At 42.7% G+C, this 17657-nt stretch overlaps 1 protein-coding gene across 5 annotated transcripts in view; it reads left to right on the forward strand.

The window, feature by feature from the left end:
* Positions 1 to 17657, forward strand: part of ZEB2 (zinc finger E-box binding homeobox 2) — a 116955-nt gene that overhangs the window by 16940 nt on the left and 82358 nt on the right. The window lies entirely within an intron of this gene.

Here is a 17657-nt window from a genome sequence, read left to right on the forward strand (position 1 = left end):
CAGAAGAAAATGTGAGCGTACGGAGCTGTATTTAGGTTTTGATTCTCTTCTTCTAGAGAGGCCGTAGGCTTTTTCTGTAGAAAGTTTTTTGTTGTTGTTGTTGTTGGTTTTTTTTTTCTCCCCTTCTTCGTCTCCTTTTTGAACTCTCTTCAGGTTTGCTGCAAGTGTTTGCTAAGAGATTAGTTAGCCAGCTTCCATGGCGGAGGTAGCCCTGGGAAGCAGCTTGTTGCTGGGAGGAATGCTCAGTAGGTCAGGGCGTGAAGATAGAAGGAGCTGCCCAACTGAGGCTGAGGATCAGGTATTTTCCTCTTTGTTTCCTATTGGAGACAAAGTGCTTATGGAAAGGTTTGTGGTGAGACATCAAATCCCAGCAGGAGCACAGATGTTCCCACTTTTACGGGCTTACCAATGAACATTTCAGCTTAAACAAGTTTATGAAATAAAAGATTTATTTATTTTTCCTCAGTAGATGCAGCATCTTTAGTTTGATTGTATCACTCCAGCCACTCAGGGTTATTTGGTCCAAGGCACGGTGCTTTACTTGAGGGCTGCAAGTAAGGATGGGAGAGAGGGAAGGAGGGGAAGGAGGGAGCATTCAGCAAAATGAAAGTATTCCTTCTCCAAACAGTGCAGTCGAGAGCCTGAATCTGAAATTGAATCTGCTGGGCAAAACCTGTACAATTTTTCTACCTGCCCTTAGTCTGCTTCCTTTCAACTATGACAGTTTTACTAACTGAAATGAATGGGCTTGCTTTCTCCGGTACCTTTTCTCAGTATGCGTTTACATCAAGTACTTCAAACAGAGAGCTGGGTGATATATGTAGGGGGACAGCTTGCACAGAATAAGCTTTAATGGTTAATTTTTGTATAGCTTTATAAATGAAAGGGACTTAAACCTACTAGCAGTATAGATCACAAGACCTTATGTGGTCTATTCTTCTCTAGATGCACAAGAGATTTACGTGCCTAAGTCCCATAAGAGTTAATGGGAGTTACGCATGTAAATCTCTTCCACAGTGAGATAATAGACCCTTTTATGTATGGATAGCTGGATTCTTACAAAAATCACCTACTGAACAGTAGACTTTATGTCCTTCTTTCTCAACAAATATTTACAAAGCTAGCAGCCCAGCAGATGAGACCAGGAACCCCCCAAGATGCCTCCAAAGTGCAGTGATCCCCATGCCCCTGTGCCACCAAGGCTGGTAGAACAGGAGCCAGCCCCAGGTTCTGCCTTGTCCCTTCAGTTCGGTGTCCTACTTCTGGTCCGCTGTGGGTGACATCGTAGGTCAGGTGGCGATGGGAGTCTCCCACAGGCTGACATGGCGGCTCACGTCTTGGCAAGTCCTAGTTGATGGAGAGCTCCTGCTCCCTGGATTGCACAGGAGGCTGGGAGGGGGAGAGCTGCCACCTCTCTTCTGGGGGCTTCCCCCAGCACAGGTAACCACCGGGGTGCACTTCTCCCTGTGTCCCTGCACCCCGTCCCACTTGTACTGGGGGATTTATAGCCCCGAGGTGGGAAACCCCCAGCAGGACCGTCCCGGGCTGCTGTCAGGGGATGATGGTGGTGGCAGCACCGTGTCCCAAAGCCCAGGTGCTGCTCCTACCGCACAACTGCCCCCTTCCCACTCCGGCGCTACCTCCCTCCCTGGGAGAGCAAGCAGGCTTTGCCTCCGATGGCTATGGTCCCCAAGCTTCTCTGTGGGGATATATATAACTTGGATGATCTGTATCTGCCAGCCATGAGTCAGATTGAGATCTTATCCTCCTGTAAGGTGTAGCTGGAGATAGCCGGTGCTACAGCACACTTGTGTCAGTAATGATCCCTGGGTTTTGTGAACTGCAGCTCTTTTTGCCATCATTGTTTCTTTCCATCATTCTCCTGCTCCTTCCCGATAGTGATCTGAGGGAGTTGGGCAAGCTGCAGACTTGCCAGCCCCCAGCTCCCAGGCCTGGCAAAGCACAACCTGAAAAAAAACACAAAACCTTACGCCGTGAGACTATCAGATTAAATCCAAGGGTTTCTACCAGTGCGGGATGGGAAAAGCCCATTGTTTGTTGATTATCGTATCATCAGCCCCTACCGATACTAGGATGCTCAAGGAAAACACACTTCGGTTACAGTTGATTTTCAGATTCCAAAATGGTGCTGCAAAGTCTGTGCATGCCTAATTATATTTTATGCTAGGCTGTGCAATACAAAATGTATGCTGCAGCAATCAGTGAGTTAACAGTATCAATCAATTTGTAAACAGATGAAGTCACTCATTCCCAAACTGGTTTTCCAAAAACAATTACTAAATTACAATAGAAAAAAATTGTACAGTTACTGTATTTGTGTGCTGTGTTACAATCAACATACCAGGGAAACAAAACAATTTAATGCAGAAAAATCATCATTCATCTACATTATAATTGCTTCTTTTTCACATCTACAGGGCGGTTAATTAAAATTGTGATTAAATGCGGTCGCGCTGCCTAAGATGTCTTGCCCAAAACAGGTGGTACAGAATTTAAAAGTAAAAAAAATGTAATTAGCATTGGAAATTGAGAAATTGCCTGTAAGAATCAGTGTTAATTTCAGTCAGTGATGAGGTAATTTATAAATGAATGCAGTGGAGGCTGTGCAAATGCACAATTGCCTTCCTGCCTATTCTTAGCATTCTCAGCATGCAGGTGAAAATGTTTTCAAAATATTGAGGTAATTTGAAAATCAATCCATGCATTCGGTATCTTTTTTCCTCCCCATTCGCAGCAAATGCTGAACAAATGCTGCCAGAGATGGCACAATGCATCAGTTCTGCACTTTTTGGGAGAGTGATATTACGTGTGTCGTGGCATCGGCTAGAGTTTAGCTAAACAAGATGTTTGGCTAAGATCCTTTACAAAAGCCAAAAATGTCGATTGAAGTCCCCGGTAATCCCAAATATCTTCAGCTACAGTACGTGTTTAAACTATGCTTTATCAAAAAAAGTAACAGCGACCTGCAGTGAGTTGAAATAGTGCAGCACAGATACCGCGAAATAAGAGAGATGCTACTATGGCATGGAAATCCTAATGATTTCTTGCTTCAGATCAGTACAGTGGACTAGAAAAACCTCGGTAGGACCAATGCTTTCTGTAAAAAGTCTCTTTTTAAAGATGCATTTCAAATTTCATTCCACAGCCATAAAAGAATTGATAACCAGGTTATGCATCCAGAGATTTTCGCTTAGATGAACTTTTTTTATCAGTATTTTGGTGCTTTCACTAAACTTTCAGCTAACAAATGAGAAATGTTAATTCCTAACAACAAAAAAATATGACCTGCAGATATAAAAAGCTAGAGGCAAACCTGACAACAAACAGATATTAAAGATTTAAAATCTTCTTGACAGTCAAAAAAAAATATCCAAGGCACGCATTGCTGGAACTGACATTTCCATGATTTGAAGAGTCCTCGTCCCCATGTTTGACTCCCCAGAGAGCCCTGGCTTAGTTATCCCTCGTATATTTAAAAATAACTTGGACTTTCGATAACGTCAGTTGCTGGGCTGGAATATGTGGAAGCAGTTTGAATTTTTGAAGAGGGACATACAGGTGTTGGTATCAGGTTGCTGTAAAACATGTGCACCATGGCTTTTGAACATAACATGCTTTAATTAAAGAAAGCTGGTCTTCCTGAGAAAAGCTGATTTAGCCATGTAATTTAACTATTGAAGCCCTTTCTATTAATTTTTCCTTGACATACAATAATGAACTTTTCTTCCAGCTGACTCTTGGTTGCTTTTTTGTCGGTGGATTTTTGTTTGGCTTTTTATTTTATTTTTTTTCTTTTGGGAAGCCCTGTGTACTTCAGAGGTGTTGATGCTATTTAATTTGCTCATATGAAAACCCCTGCGAAGGGATTAGGCCCACGAAGGGACAAGGGTAAGGGCAGCTGGTGTGGGTTGGGGCTGGACTGCTGCCTTGTTGCCAGGAGGCTGCAGCAGGGCTGGGCAAAGGATGCGGGTCGGGGCTGTGGCGGGATGTTATCCCAGCCCCGGCTCTGCGCAGGCAGAGCTGGGGAAGGTGAGTGCAGCATCAAGTGCCATGTGTGCTCTCCGGCAAGTCAATTAACCTTGCTGTGCTCATTTTCCCTGTCTATGAGACGGGGAAATCCTGCCGAACTCATTCACAGGGCTTTTGCGGAGCTCAGTATCTCTAAAGCACTCTGCCAGTCTGCGGGACTAAGGAAGAGCAAGTATCATTTGTTGTTTCATCAGAGGGCAAGAGGATGCCAAGGAATTTGATTGAGAAAATTATGAATGTATGTTTCTAATAATCAGATTCTAGGAGTTTATTATACAACCGATTATTTTAATTCAGAAGACAATATTGCTTTTAACTGCTCACCACCCCCCACCCCCCCACCCCCCCCCCCGCCTAATTTTCTACCACTGGATATAAAGAAGCCAACAGTAATCACTGAAGCAATGATGATTATTGACTGAAAGGTATTTTAAAATGTGAGCTCCGTTATGTGGAACTTAGCAAGCAGCTGCACTGATGCATTTGAACTCCTTGTTTTGGTGTAGGGGCTGTAAAAATACATTGAGATATTAACCTGCTGGCATAGGTGCAAATCCTAACCCGACTGCTGTCGGTGGGGGTGCACGGGTGACTTGGGTGGGATGTGGATCAGAAAAGTCAGGTTTGATGCCTGTGGCTGGTTTTACTGCAAAGCTCTAGGATCAAGCTCTTTTGGAAATACAGTCTCATCAAACCAAGCCTAAGTTTGGGCTTTTTCTGCTCTGTCGCATGGGAACGTGAAGGAAAGGAGGAGATCAGGTGCTGCCGTGCCGCCACACCTTAGTCCCCATCCCCAGTTACATCTTTGGAGTTTTCTGGGCCTGTTCCTATGAGGAAAGACCAAATGCCATGAGAAACATCAGCAGGATTTGGCCCCAAACAAGCAGTGCTTACTGCTTGACAAACTGAGCCATGGCCATTGTAGTGGTGGGGAAGTGCAGTGAAGGAAAAGTAGCTTGGCAGGTTCCTAAAATAGAAAGTAAACATAAATATTTCTACTTTGCATGTCAGATTTCAATCACCTCTCAAAACAACTGAGCTTCTTGATTTAATTAATGACGGCTCTTTTTGTGCGTGTATGTCTTCAGAAAGAGCCAAATGAAAATATCCTCTTTGTTTCCCCTTTGTAACTACCGGAGCTTTCCTCGAGTTTTAACTCTTCTGCCACCCCAGCACCCTCAGCTTTCATTTTTCTATGCTCTTCTTATCGCTGCTGTCCCATGGCAAGCCCCAAAGCCTGGAACATTTTGTAACGACTATGTGACAAATTGTTGGGCTTTTATTAACATCGGACATCTTTTGCCAGGATTGCTTGTTGTTTTTTCTGTTTGGCTGTGTCATGGGACCAAAGGTGGCTGCTTTTGTGCAGCATGTCAAATCTGGTTAACATGCAGCCATTTATCTTTAAAACCCCCTCCTGCACAATGGCAGGGGTGTAGTGGGCCACTTGTATGGGCTCCAAGCATCAAACATACATATTATTTTTTTTTCCCAGTGCCATCCTCTCTATATGTGTGGATGCACCTCGAGCTGAGGCACTGTGGTGAGCAGGTCATGCAGCAGACAAGATGTTTCATAATTTTGGGAACCTTTTAGAGACAAATTGTACAGTGCAAGTGTAGTGTAACTGAACTGCTGGTTGCCCAGTGAAGTGTAGAAAATCAGATACAGCACAGCCTGAAAGAATGAAACGAGAATTCATATCTATGTATATACAGAGTACTTTATAAAGAATTCATATACAGAGGAAACCACATTTATTCTCTTTTTCTCTGTTTATATTTGAGGATTGTGCGTGGTGTATGTGTTTGTATAAATGTGTTTATGTGCATGGTATATATTCATACAAATAATATGCCATGGGATATGGGAATAGTTGTATGTGTGATGCATTTATATGCATAAGTGGTAGGTTTGCAGGTTAATGCCTGCTTGACTCTCTGTGTGTGTGTGTATGTGTGTGTAAATGATGGAAAGGTGCTCAGCATGACGAAAAAAATGAATTATCCTAGAAATAAAATTAAAAAGCCCCAAAATTCCACAGCAAAGTTTGCAGCTTTGGGTGCTTTTCAATATTTAAGCCACGCAGAAAGGTTTCTGATGAAATGACTTCCTTACAGGTACGGTGATAATTATCAAATAAAGAAGCTGGGAAAGCAATGGGAAAGTTGGAGTCAATAGAAATATGAGGGCTGGCTGCAAAGTCTTGGTGCCTTTTTGCAGTTGAAGCATTTGAGATAGCGGGACTCAATGTTTTTTTAATGATTTGCTGTGTTGTGTAATAATTATACATATAGTGCAGTGAGGTTACTTGGAGGAACACCGCACTATGTATGTTTTTTTGAGTAAAGGACCCAGGAGATTGCCTTTCACTTTGAAAACAATCCCTAATATCAGGAAAATGCTCTGTTTGTTTATGCGTACATAATGCAAGTTTGTCCGCCTGGGAACTGCAGCAAATGGGAGAAGTATGCATGGATTTCACAGGTAACAGGATTACGTGGGCACATAATTGATCCATTTGGAGAAAAAAATGACAGTGCTCTAAAGATGCCTAGGCTTTGGAGATGGAGTTTATGAAACAGGCATTTGTAAATTCAAAGGAATCAATATGTCAATTTTATTACATCTCAGGACCAGCTGGGCATTAAAGGAACAGTAGCCTTTTTAAAATTGCAGCTGCGTATTCTTGCATTGTGTACCTTTCTTAAAAGGCTTTGAATTTTAGAAAATGTACTTCTAGCAGCGCTTTGCACCTTTTCAGTGACCAGTTTGCACGGACGTAAAAAGGCACAAAACATTACATTGTGTCAGTTTCCCTCTTAAGCCGCGGTTGGTAAAAACTGCTGGGCTTCAATTACACTGTGCAAAAATCTTCCTAATAAATACATATGTGGAAGGAGACTAATGAATGATCATATTCCAAATGTTGAAAGAAATGTTTGAGATTTTGCACCGAGGACTCAGCACGTGTTGCAGAGGCAGCATCGTAACGTGAGATACTTGAAAGGGTGCATTAAAGACCTCGCATGAAACGTGGTCTAAATCGTGAAACGTTGTCTTCTCTTTCCTTCTCACTGGTGTTTAAACCCCCAGATGATTAAATTTAGTGCAGAGCTTAGTTTTTTTCTAAAGGACAGCAGCCTTCAGTTGCCCAGATTTCAAAATGCAACTTTTCGTACCAATTTACACCGTGTAGCATGGTGGGAGATGTTGAACGGAATTTGGGTTGCAGTGGCACTCGCTGCCCGTAGGCTCTCAAGGCCACCCCAAACAGGCTGTGAATCCCAAAGATGCATTCTCAAGGAACAAATAATGGCCACTGAAGTTTTGCCTTTGGAAAGAAGGAGGTTGGAAAGGGAGCAACTGTGGCTTGCCAAAATCTGTTGTACACACCTCTCTACCTGAAAGGTGTTTGGTGGATTGACCTTGTCAGTGAAAGTCACCATGACTCCAGCCTTCAGTAGATATTCTGTTGTCTTCTCATCTCTGCTTGGTGGTGATGTTGCTGTGGATCTGATGGCTACAACCTGTTCTGCAGCTCCAAATTGATGATTAACATTGCCAAAGTGATCCCTAATAGTACCTAACAGACAGCTCTAGAGTCTCAACCCATCTGAAAACACACTAAAAAATATTCAAGTTTTTGAGTCCCAGGAAGGAGGTACCTAAGATCAATGGCCATTGCTCCCTGAGACATCTCTGCCTTCTCACCTTCCCCAGCTTTATCATGATCCTTTCTGATCCTCTACAGTGTTCCTCCCACTCCTTTTGCACAGTTTCTTTTTCTCTAAGCTCATACTTTTCAGGCCAGCCTGGCTACAGACAAGGTCTCTGTACGGTACCCCAACCTGCCCAGTATTTCCACTTTTTCTTGCTTGAGGATCTCTGCTTTCCATAAGGTATGGTTACAGTGTTTCTCTGGTGGTCTGCTAACATTTAACCATGTAAATATGCTTTGGGTAATGTGGGATCACACCTATTGCACCTGTTATATTAGTAAGCAGTGTATAAAATAGGTAGACTAATATATATATATATATGCATATATATATATGTTCTACTCTAGCTCTGTCTCCCCTAAGCAGAAATATGAAGTGAATACAAAAGGATAAAAAGTCCAGTTCTCCCTGTAAGGGTATGAAAGAACAGACAGCAGCAATACAAGCTAGTTAAGTAGTGTTTTGTGGCCATAAACTTAGCATGATTTAAGACTTTAGCATGCTATGATATACTTTCAAAGCATTTTTTAAAATATTCATGTGCTAAGGAAGACATGGGAAAGAGATTCGGAGTGTTTTCATAGAAAGTGGTGGCATTGTAGAAAATAAAGACGGCCTTCTGCCAAGCAGTGATGCTCAGAACTGATGCGAATACACATAAAGGGGGTTGAGAGAAACTAAAAAAACTCAATAGACGAAAGCTTGCAGAACTTCAGAGGTAAGGTTTCCTTTCAGTGCAGCTTTGCCTGAGTGCTTAGGTGTGAAAGGTACGACGTACACACCTTGCTTGTCTCAGCATCCTCCACCAGCGCTGGGATGCTGAGACAAGCCCTAGCTCTCACTAGCCTAAAATAACATTTCCCAAGCCCTACAGCAATCTCCACTCGAAAGATGTCATCCCTTTCCGTGCTTGGTAGAGGACAGTAAATGGAGGTAAGAAGAGTTGAAGTGACTTGGCCAAGGCCTCCCAGCAAGTCAGCTGGAACTAAAAACCTAGAATTAATAAAACTAGAGGTCATATTCTGATCCTGGTTACCTCCACGCAGCCCCAGAGCCTGCTCTGTGGGCAGCCTTTATGTTTTGTCAGTTCTTTGAATCTGATTCTAGAAGTAAAACAAAGCTTCCCAACGACAAGGTGGAAAAATGGCAAAACGAGAGCCTGTCGTTGACCTGATTGATGGTTCTTCCACTGAGATCATAACAGCTTCTTCAGAGACTTTTACAATCTGTATAGAAGTGCAGGAGGCACTGCCAATATCCGCAGATCATTGGCATGATAGACCGTAACGGCTTCTTCAGAGCCGTTCCGGTCTATCGTGTCAATGCGTACTTAGGGAGTCCTCAATGCATGGATCATTGACACGGTACTACATAACGGCTCCTTAGAAGCCATTACTGGGTATCAAGTCAATGCATACTTAGGGAGCCCCTAATGCACGGACCCACGCAAGTTGACTTGCTCTGAATGCTAACAATCCTGTGGAAGAGTAGCTACTGTGTATGGCACGGAGGGAGATTATTAATACCTGCCTGCAAGAGCTCGACTCATGCACCACACTCCCGACACCTTTACGGGAGAGGTACGGCTGCTCCCCAGTCATAGTGCTGCCTGGGAGAGTCTGAAATCTGTGAACTTCTTTGCTAGCATCTTTTTATTTCATAAAATATGTAAAAAACCCCAAGAAAAAAATGCTCTCAATCTGAGATAGGAAAGCCAAGAGGCAGCCCAGGATGAAACATTTGGAGTTAGAATATAAAGCCTTGAGAGGAAGTGGTTGCAATGGAAATGCTGGCAACCCCTTGCCTATGGACTACCAGGTCTGTGCGTTTTGCCCCCCTCAACTACTTTGCTGTAGCTGTCAAACATGCTGTGTATTTATGATGATCCCTGCAAGATGCTTAACATCAAGCTTGCAGAAACGACCCACTCGAAGGAGAAATGCTTTGTTAAATATCCTGTCGTCCAGCAAGGAGTTTGTCTGGATTTGTTGACCTGGTCCCTGGGGAACATCAGCTGAGACTTTCCAAGTGATCACCACACCTCTGCTTCCACCTGCCAAGGCACATCCCCTTCATTTGGCTTCCCCCAGACAAGATATCCCCGAACCGAGTTAAAAATGCTTCTAGTTTGCTGTTGTTGATATTTTTCTTTTGTGTTCTGCTTACTGACTGACATCTGCTATCATGCTAAGCAGGTGTTCCTGTGTAAACGAACGTGCCCTGTTTGTGTTTCGCCATCCTCGCTACTGCGCACCCAAATGAGCAGCATGATTAAGAATCCTGTAAATTTTTGAAAGGAAACGGATGGCTGCCCTACTAGAACATAATTACACCGTTCCAACATCCGCAGCTCACTGCTGCAGCCGAGTTGGAGAACAGCAGAAATTAATAATATATAATAGCATCATTCTCGTAATTTATAAATGAAATAAAGTAGAGAGCAGATTCTGCTGATATGCATTTTCTTCTTAATTCTAAAAGACAAAGTATAGATTAGAATTTTACTGGGGTGAAACCTGGCCAGCAATATCACACTAGTTGCAAGTGTAGGGCCTGATTCATGAGAGGGGTTTTGCTTAGGGAAAAGAGCTAATATCTTTTATTGGACTAGGGGAAAAAAATGAGTATACAAAGCCCTCTAAAGGCAGCCCCTGATGAAGGGAGGCTGGAAAACCTCAACAGATCCTTTACCCAGATTTTAGCTTAATTCATTCGTAGGTATTGCTGCATGCTGCAATTTTTTTCCCTGGCTAAAATAATACACTATCACAGGTCACCCCCTTGGAGAGGCGAGAGGATTAATCAGTTAAAGATGTTGTCTGATCTCCTGTTTTTGTTGAAAAACAGCAATGTTTTCAAAAACAATATTTTGAGCTCCAGAGAGGTGCCAAAAGGAGCTGTACTGCAAATAACCGCTCAAGTCGAGCTTTGGAGTTGGTGCTCTAATTACACCTCTCAACCCACTGCAAAAAAAAAAAAAAAAAAAAAAAAAAAAAAGGTACAACTTTCTGAAAACGAAGACAGATTATTTGTAAAGGCTAAGCAGTATGACTTCTATTTTTTCCATTGCATATGAGCAGTCAAGCTAGTTAAATCCTTTTTATTTTTCTTCTGTAGCTACCCAGGTAGGCTCATCTGGGTGATGGCCCAGCTGACTCATACTTTTACTGGGATAAACTCAAATGGGAGCGTTACCAAAAATAACGTTCACTTACAGGTTAATTAGGGACGTTTTTATAAATTTTGACACTGTAAAACTAAAAAATGATAACTACTTTGATGGAGGAGGTCAGCATGGATTCGCCAAGTTCAACTCAGCAAACACAAATGTACACAGTGAGCCCAGAGAAATCCTTCCCTTTTAAACAAAGGGAGACGTTTGACTCGTATTCTTCTAAAGGCCCCCCTTAATAATTTCTTTCTGAGAAAATATGTGCATATACAGACTTATTTCATTAACAGGTATTTATTTAAGTGGGCTGCACTGTATTTAAATCTCTGAATAGTTTCCATCACTTCTTCAGCTCACTTACTTCAAGTTGACTAATTTTAATAAGGCTAAGGTGCCTAGGGTCTTATTGAGTGCTCAGTTTGATCAATATGGCTAAATTAAAATAGTGCAAAATATAAGCAAATGTAGTCTAACAACTAAGTGAAAAATGTGGAGTGCACCAAACATTGATTAGTGTTCCACAGACATTAATTTGTTGTTCTAAGTACACTAACGCTGCCCAGAACCTGCACCTACCTCCAGCACACCCGTGCAGGCTGGGTACTCGTGGACCGTATTCTGCCCAGCTACCCTGGCACAACCCCCTCGGCTTTCATGGCATCGCACGCACCTGAAGATAGAACTTGTCTCCCTGTCATGCCGAACCAGGTCTGCACACCTCGGTCTCACAAGCAACCCTCCTGGTCCGGGTTTGGCCCATTCCAGGGGTAACAGCATTCCCGCACTGCTTGCAGAGCAAGCCTGGATCACACCTAAGGGAAGCAGAAGGACAGTTACAATTATTTGCCCGAGTGAAGACTATTCAATTCATTATGAAGTTGGGGCTATACATCAATATACGTGTATTTTTAAGACAGGCACAGACTCTTAGGGAAGTGGTTATATGTACAAGAAGATATTCAGTTTTGCCCTCCTGTAACACCACAATATTATTGTCATAAAAGATTAATGTCAACCCCCACCTGGTATTAAATTGCTTTCGGTAGCCTTTGCATTCATGTCTTTCTGCACAAGACAAAAACACTTTTAAAGTAACTACGTGCATCTTCAACTCAAATTACTGCTATTACTGGATTACATTTTATTTTTCAAATGCCTTAGTTGTTGTGGTAGGTATTTTTTTTTTTTCTATTGATATGATGTTCTGGATAAGAATATGGCATCAGGAACTTAATTTTAGGGCAGCAAAAAAACCCCTATCCTTTAGAAAATAGGGTTTTATCATAGTCTTGTTGATAGATGTTGCACATGTTAATTATATGGGCCTTTTTCATACTCCAACAAAAAGCTGTATTTTCCACACACTAAAAAGAATTTTTCTTTTCTTTTTTCTATTCCTTTTTCTCGGTTAGCAAAAGCATGAGATTATCATACTTTGACATCCAATGCTTGCACAGACAGTTTTTAATGGTTTCTAAAAATACGACAATAACTCCTTAGTAATCATATTTTTGTATCTTTTCAAATGGTTTCTGATATCTTTCTTGGTTTTTCAGTAGTTTTTCCCTCTACCTGTAGTGTGATCTTTCTGCTTATCTTTAATCTCCTTGGTAAGTGATATGTGCTGTAACAGTTCTTCCTTTCCTTGATACCATCTTTTCCTACGTGGCCAAAAAATAATGATTTCACAGAAGCTCATTTCGTTGAAGGTAAATCATCAGTTTATGTATCAGAAAAAAAGAAAGGAAAAAAAAAGAGAGGAATAAACAGGGGGGAGTTCATGTGTTAAAAAAAAAAGCAACCTGAAAGCAAATGCAGTCACATTTAGGAGAAGTAAATTCTGTGAAGATGATGTCAAATATGAAAAGCATTTCTCTAGTTTAAACTGACTAAATAAGAGTTATAAACAGCAGAAACATTTGAAGTTCCCCTTTTTTAAATTAAAGCTGGAGCTTTAACTTCTTAACCTTCAACACGACAAGTAGAGCACACTGTGCAAAAACAATTTGTAAGTCTTCTTAACAAACATCTCAAGTGAGGGGGGCCAGCACAAGTTCAGAAGAATTGACTTTTCATTTGTAGCTATGCCAAAAAAAAATGCTTAGGGTTTTGTCGTCGTCGTCGTTGTTGTTGTTGTTGTTTAGCTCTAGTGCATGACAATCTTGATTTTCCCCAGCGCTCTACATGTTTAGAGTTTTTAATATCAAAGGTATTGCTCTCTGTAAACAAGTGTAAGTTTACCGAGGCAGCTAAACTTACACTCTTGCCTTGTAATCAGATGTGAAAATTACACCCTCCCTTTTGGCTACATGATAATTACACATTTCAACATACAAAGAATTGTCTCTGTTTCAGTTGCTGGAACAAAACAGCGAAGGCACTTAGGAAAATATATTATTATATTAAAGATCAATGCCATAGCTGTTTTAAGTAAAAGTGAAGTTTGTAATCACAACTATGATCGAGATACTTCGAGATTTACATACACACACACACATATATATACATATCTGAGAGAGAGAGAGGGCAGTGAAAACCAAAATGAAACTAAGGTACCTTGCACGGAGGATGAAACTCAGCCCATGTCCCAAGGGCCAGCAAACAGCTTACTCCCTGCTTAAATCTCACCAAAGCCCTATTTTGAATGTGAATTTTACATCAAAAGCATCATTTATTGAAAAGTTTAGCAAAGTTTCTCCAGGTTTGTTGTGTTTTTCTTCTTTTTCTTTCTCCTGGCTAGTCTACTTTGCTCACCTAGAAACTTAGCCTGAATTTCTTGTGCATCTATCAGCTTCCTTGAAAATGCTGGGTGTAGAAAGAATTCAGAATTAAGTATTGCTCGGAGAGAGCTGTGGGAAAAAAATTACATATGCAGCAAAACATGTTAAAGTTGTGTTTTGACAGTTTCATGACCAAGCCAAAAAATATACATTTTTTTTTGTACCTGGCGCAGTTTCACAAGAATGTCCCCTCAGGGAATAGTCATTTTTTGTCAGAATCAACTGTTTATTTACTTAAAAATCTAAAAGTTTTGCCTTACATTAGAGGCAGAGTTGCTGAAGGTTAAAGTTCAACATCAGCTCGTTGAATTGCCTTCACCGTAAAAGCATGGTTTGTGTCACAAGAGAGGGATAAAAGCTTCAGCGTGGACACAGGACAAAATAAACACACATTTTAAAAATAGAGCAGATGAGGTTTGTCAGTTCTCTCGTTATGCATCTGCAGCCATGCTCTGACCTGCTGGTAAGCGATGGGCGACCACCTTGGACCTGCCACCATCGTGGTTGGACATGGTAGCAATGGTTCAGGCTGCAAGTAATGGGTTTATCCAACCAAGTCAAAGCCTGGTGGGGTTTCGATGGTGCCATCGGTGTCGATACCCTTGCTGTTGCCCATAGGGATGTTCATGGCAGGCAGGGCTTTGAGTGCCCTTCCTCATCTGCGCCTTGCTGGGCTGGAGGGATCAGAAGGGAGGCAGGTGGCTTCCCACCACGCACCCAGTATGGTGCACGCCATTGGAAGAAGTAGCCCAAGGCTGACCTAGTTGTGTCCTACTCCAGGAGTGCCACCTTTCGTGGTTTTGCATCAAAATGCTATCTAAATGCCCTGCAGATGTGCAGGGGGTGAGGCTGGGGGAGTCTGCTCATGTGGGACTGCACCTGTCTGCGGCACCGTGCCATGGGCCGCCCTGCCTGCACATATGGGGCACATTCCCCACTTTGTCCTATTAATTAAGGACATATACAGGTATGCTTGGGACTTAACCTTAGATCATAACCAGATCCTGAGATCACACTGATATGGGAAGATGTAATGACTTTTAAATGAATGGAATTGTACCAGTAAAGAATTAGGTCTTCCACCCTGAACTAAGGTTTTTCCCAGGGTAAAACTTGGTGTTCTCAGTAGAGGTGGCTTTTTAAATTCGTTCTTACCTTGATCTGTGTATGTACACAAACAATATTTTTTGCCTATAATCGGTTTATAAGGTTGTGGAGTTAACAGAAATGCACTGTGTCAGATGCTCTTTTGCATATCTGTTTACCTTGACTGCAGCTCCGAACTGTTGGGACTGGCAGGCTGACCTTTCACACTGGCTACCGGCCATGTTCACTGAATAATTCTGAAACAGATTTTTTACTAGAATTTTTAACATAACTCTTTATTTGGGGAAGCAGTTTGCGTCAGGGAAAAAAACCCCAAATGTAAATAAAGGTTTCCCCAAGACATTAAAAGTAGTCCAAAACTAATAGCTTAATCTAATTCACATAATGATCATCATGCAATATATTCAGTGGGCCTAATCCTGCCCCCGCCGAGTCTCTCTGAAGTCAGGGACTCAATATACCTGTCTGAATTTAAGGTTACCCTTCATTTAAATCCCAGTTACAGCAGGGGACCAGCTTCTGTCTCTATGGTGAATAATATTTTGCCAATTAGACCTTGCTTAAAAAGAGAAAAAAAAGGCAATATATAGGGTGGGGAGGGAGTCTCTCGACTCATGCTCATGGGGCAGAGGTCAGAGCTGGAGCTCCTCTGGTAGGCAAGAATCAAGCACCGTACCAAAAAATAACACGAAAACTGTGACTCAGGCTGACAAAAAGGGAGTTAATCAGAGATAAGGACGCTCTTCGTCCCTACCAGATGCTGTTGTGAGCGTGGCAGCTAATGGTGTTCCTCCATCCTTGTTAACTTTGCGTTTGTCCCCTTGTATTTATTACTTGCTCCTTTTTTCTGCCTATCTCGGAGGCTGTGCGCTTCCCCTGACTGACAAGTCGATACCGGCTCCAGTTCCAGGCTGGCCTCCATGGGGTTATTGCTGGCCTGAACTGGGCAGGACTGAGCCCAAAGGGTGCCGCCGGCGGGATGTGGCACCATTGGGGCATGGGGAGGTGGGGTAAGGTCTCCCTGTACCTCCAGCTCCTCCCTGGGCTCCTGGGCACCACTGGGAAAGTTCTGTCCTGACTTTTGCTGCGGTGGTTGAGGTGGGGTCTGTCCAGCCTCTGAGGCATTTTAAACTGAGCAGAGACTATTGGGAGCCCGGCTAATGTGCATATTGATGTACCCTGTAGCTTCGGAGATGATGAAAGAGCATATTGCTTATTTCCACAACAACGAGCTAGGAAATATTTACAACGACCCCGCTCCGCTACCTGGGGAATTTCTCCCCAGGTGATGAAACAAAGCAACATCTGATTTTATTTTTCCCCAACGCAAATTAAAAAGTAACTCCCCAAAACTCCCCCAATAAACCAAAGTTGTTAGTCAGGGCAGAGCCACCTCTTCCACCAGCATGCAGATATGATATAGCTTTAATTTATATTCATCTTGTCCGCTGGGGCTAGAAGATGGAGGAGCTATTATGAAACCTTTTTTTTTTTTTTTTTGAATTTGCTTTATTCACTGTTTACTATGCCGGGCTGACATGATATGATTTGTGCATTGCGGGGTCACAACAAGCTACTTGCAGGACAATTTGCTGAATCAAGAGGGTGATTGTGTCTGGTGCCAGTCAGTCGCAATTAGGGCCAGGATCAGGGAGGCCCAGAGCTTGTGTATCGTCTTGGGCAAACCTCATAGAAATCAGCTCACCTGAAACTAATTGTCACAACAGAGACCTTATGCAAATGAGCCCTAGGGTTAGCGTGGGAAAAGAAAAACTGTCGCAAAGATAGGTGACCTGCTGAGCAGGGGGTCTGTTGCTGGGGAAATCTTTGTTCAATGAGTTAAAAAAATGTTCGCATTGTTCCAAATCCAAGAAAAACGTAGCAGATCCTCTCCCTAAGAAAGCGTGGCGAGCACACTCATCTGAAAGTCCAATAAAGTGGCAGCCAGCTTTCGAGCTGGTAATAAATTGGAAGTCTTTATTCTTTATAAGGGCTGCAGCAGGAAAACGATTTTCCTTTGCAAAGGGCCTTTAAAGTTTAGCTGCTCGCAGTTAGCCAGCGCTTAAAACTTCGCTGTCTGTCGAGGCTTTCGCCTGCCTAACCTGTTGGATCCCAGCAGATTTCCTGACCTGAGGTTTTAGCAGCTGGAAAAAACCCTCCCTCTGGCTCCTGGAGCTGCTTTTCGGAAGGTCTGGCTCTCGTACCGCAGCGAGCCGTTGGGTTGGGAGAGCAGGAACAAACAGGGAGCAGATCCATAGAGATTCTTCCATAGAAATCTCTGGGGATCTCCAAAGCTCTCCAACTTTGAATGTCTCTTCTCTCGGTGCTTTCCCGAGCAGCACCCGCCAGCGAGACGAGCAGGTTCGAGTGTTGGAAACATAATCGTGAATTAAGCACATTTAATGACAGGATCATTGACGTCTGCACGCGAAAGCGGCTGTTTCTGACATGCTTTCCCTCGCCCTTCTCCTCTGCCTCCAGCCCAGGCAGAGAAAAACATAATTTTCAGCGAGCACATTACACAACATTTGTCTTGTTCAGTCCTTCCTCTTTAACAATTTTTATGGGGGTTGCTCAACACGTTCTAAAATAGGAATGGAGACGATATAATAAAGTGCTGAACTGATGATATACGCAGCAGTTTATGCTGTCAATGGCAAATTCAAAAGAAAGGGATGCAACTCGCTCCAAGTGAAGAAATGTAAGCCTGTGCCCTATAAGCACATAGAGGGAGAGGCAGCCAGGGTATTTTTGCACGTAAGGCTTTTCCAAAGAGGTTGATGGGGACAGAGGCGAGATTAATTGCACTAAAAGATACCAGACAAA

The sequence above is a fragment of the Falco rusticolus genome, chromosome 8 (assembly GCF_015220075.1).
Source record: "Falco rusticolus isolate bFalRus1 chromosome 8, bFalRus1.pri, whole genome shotgun sequence".
NCBI lineage: Eukaryota > Metazoa > Chordata > Aves > Falconiformes > Falconidae > Falco > Falco rusticolus.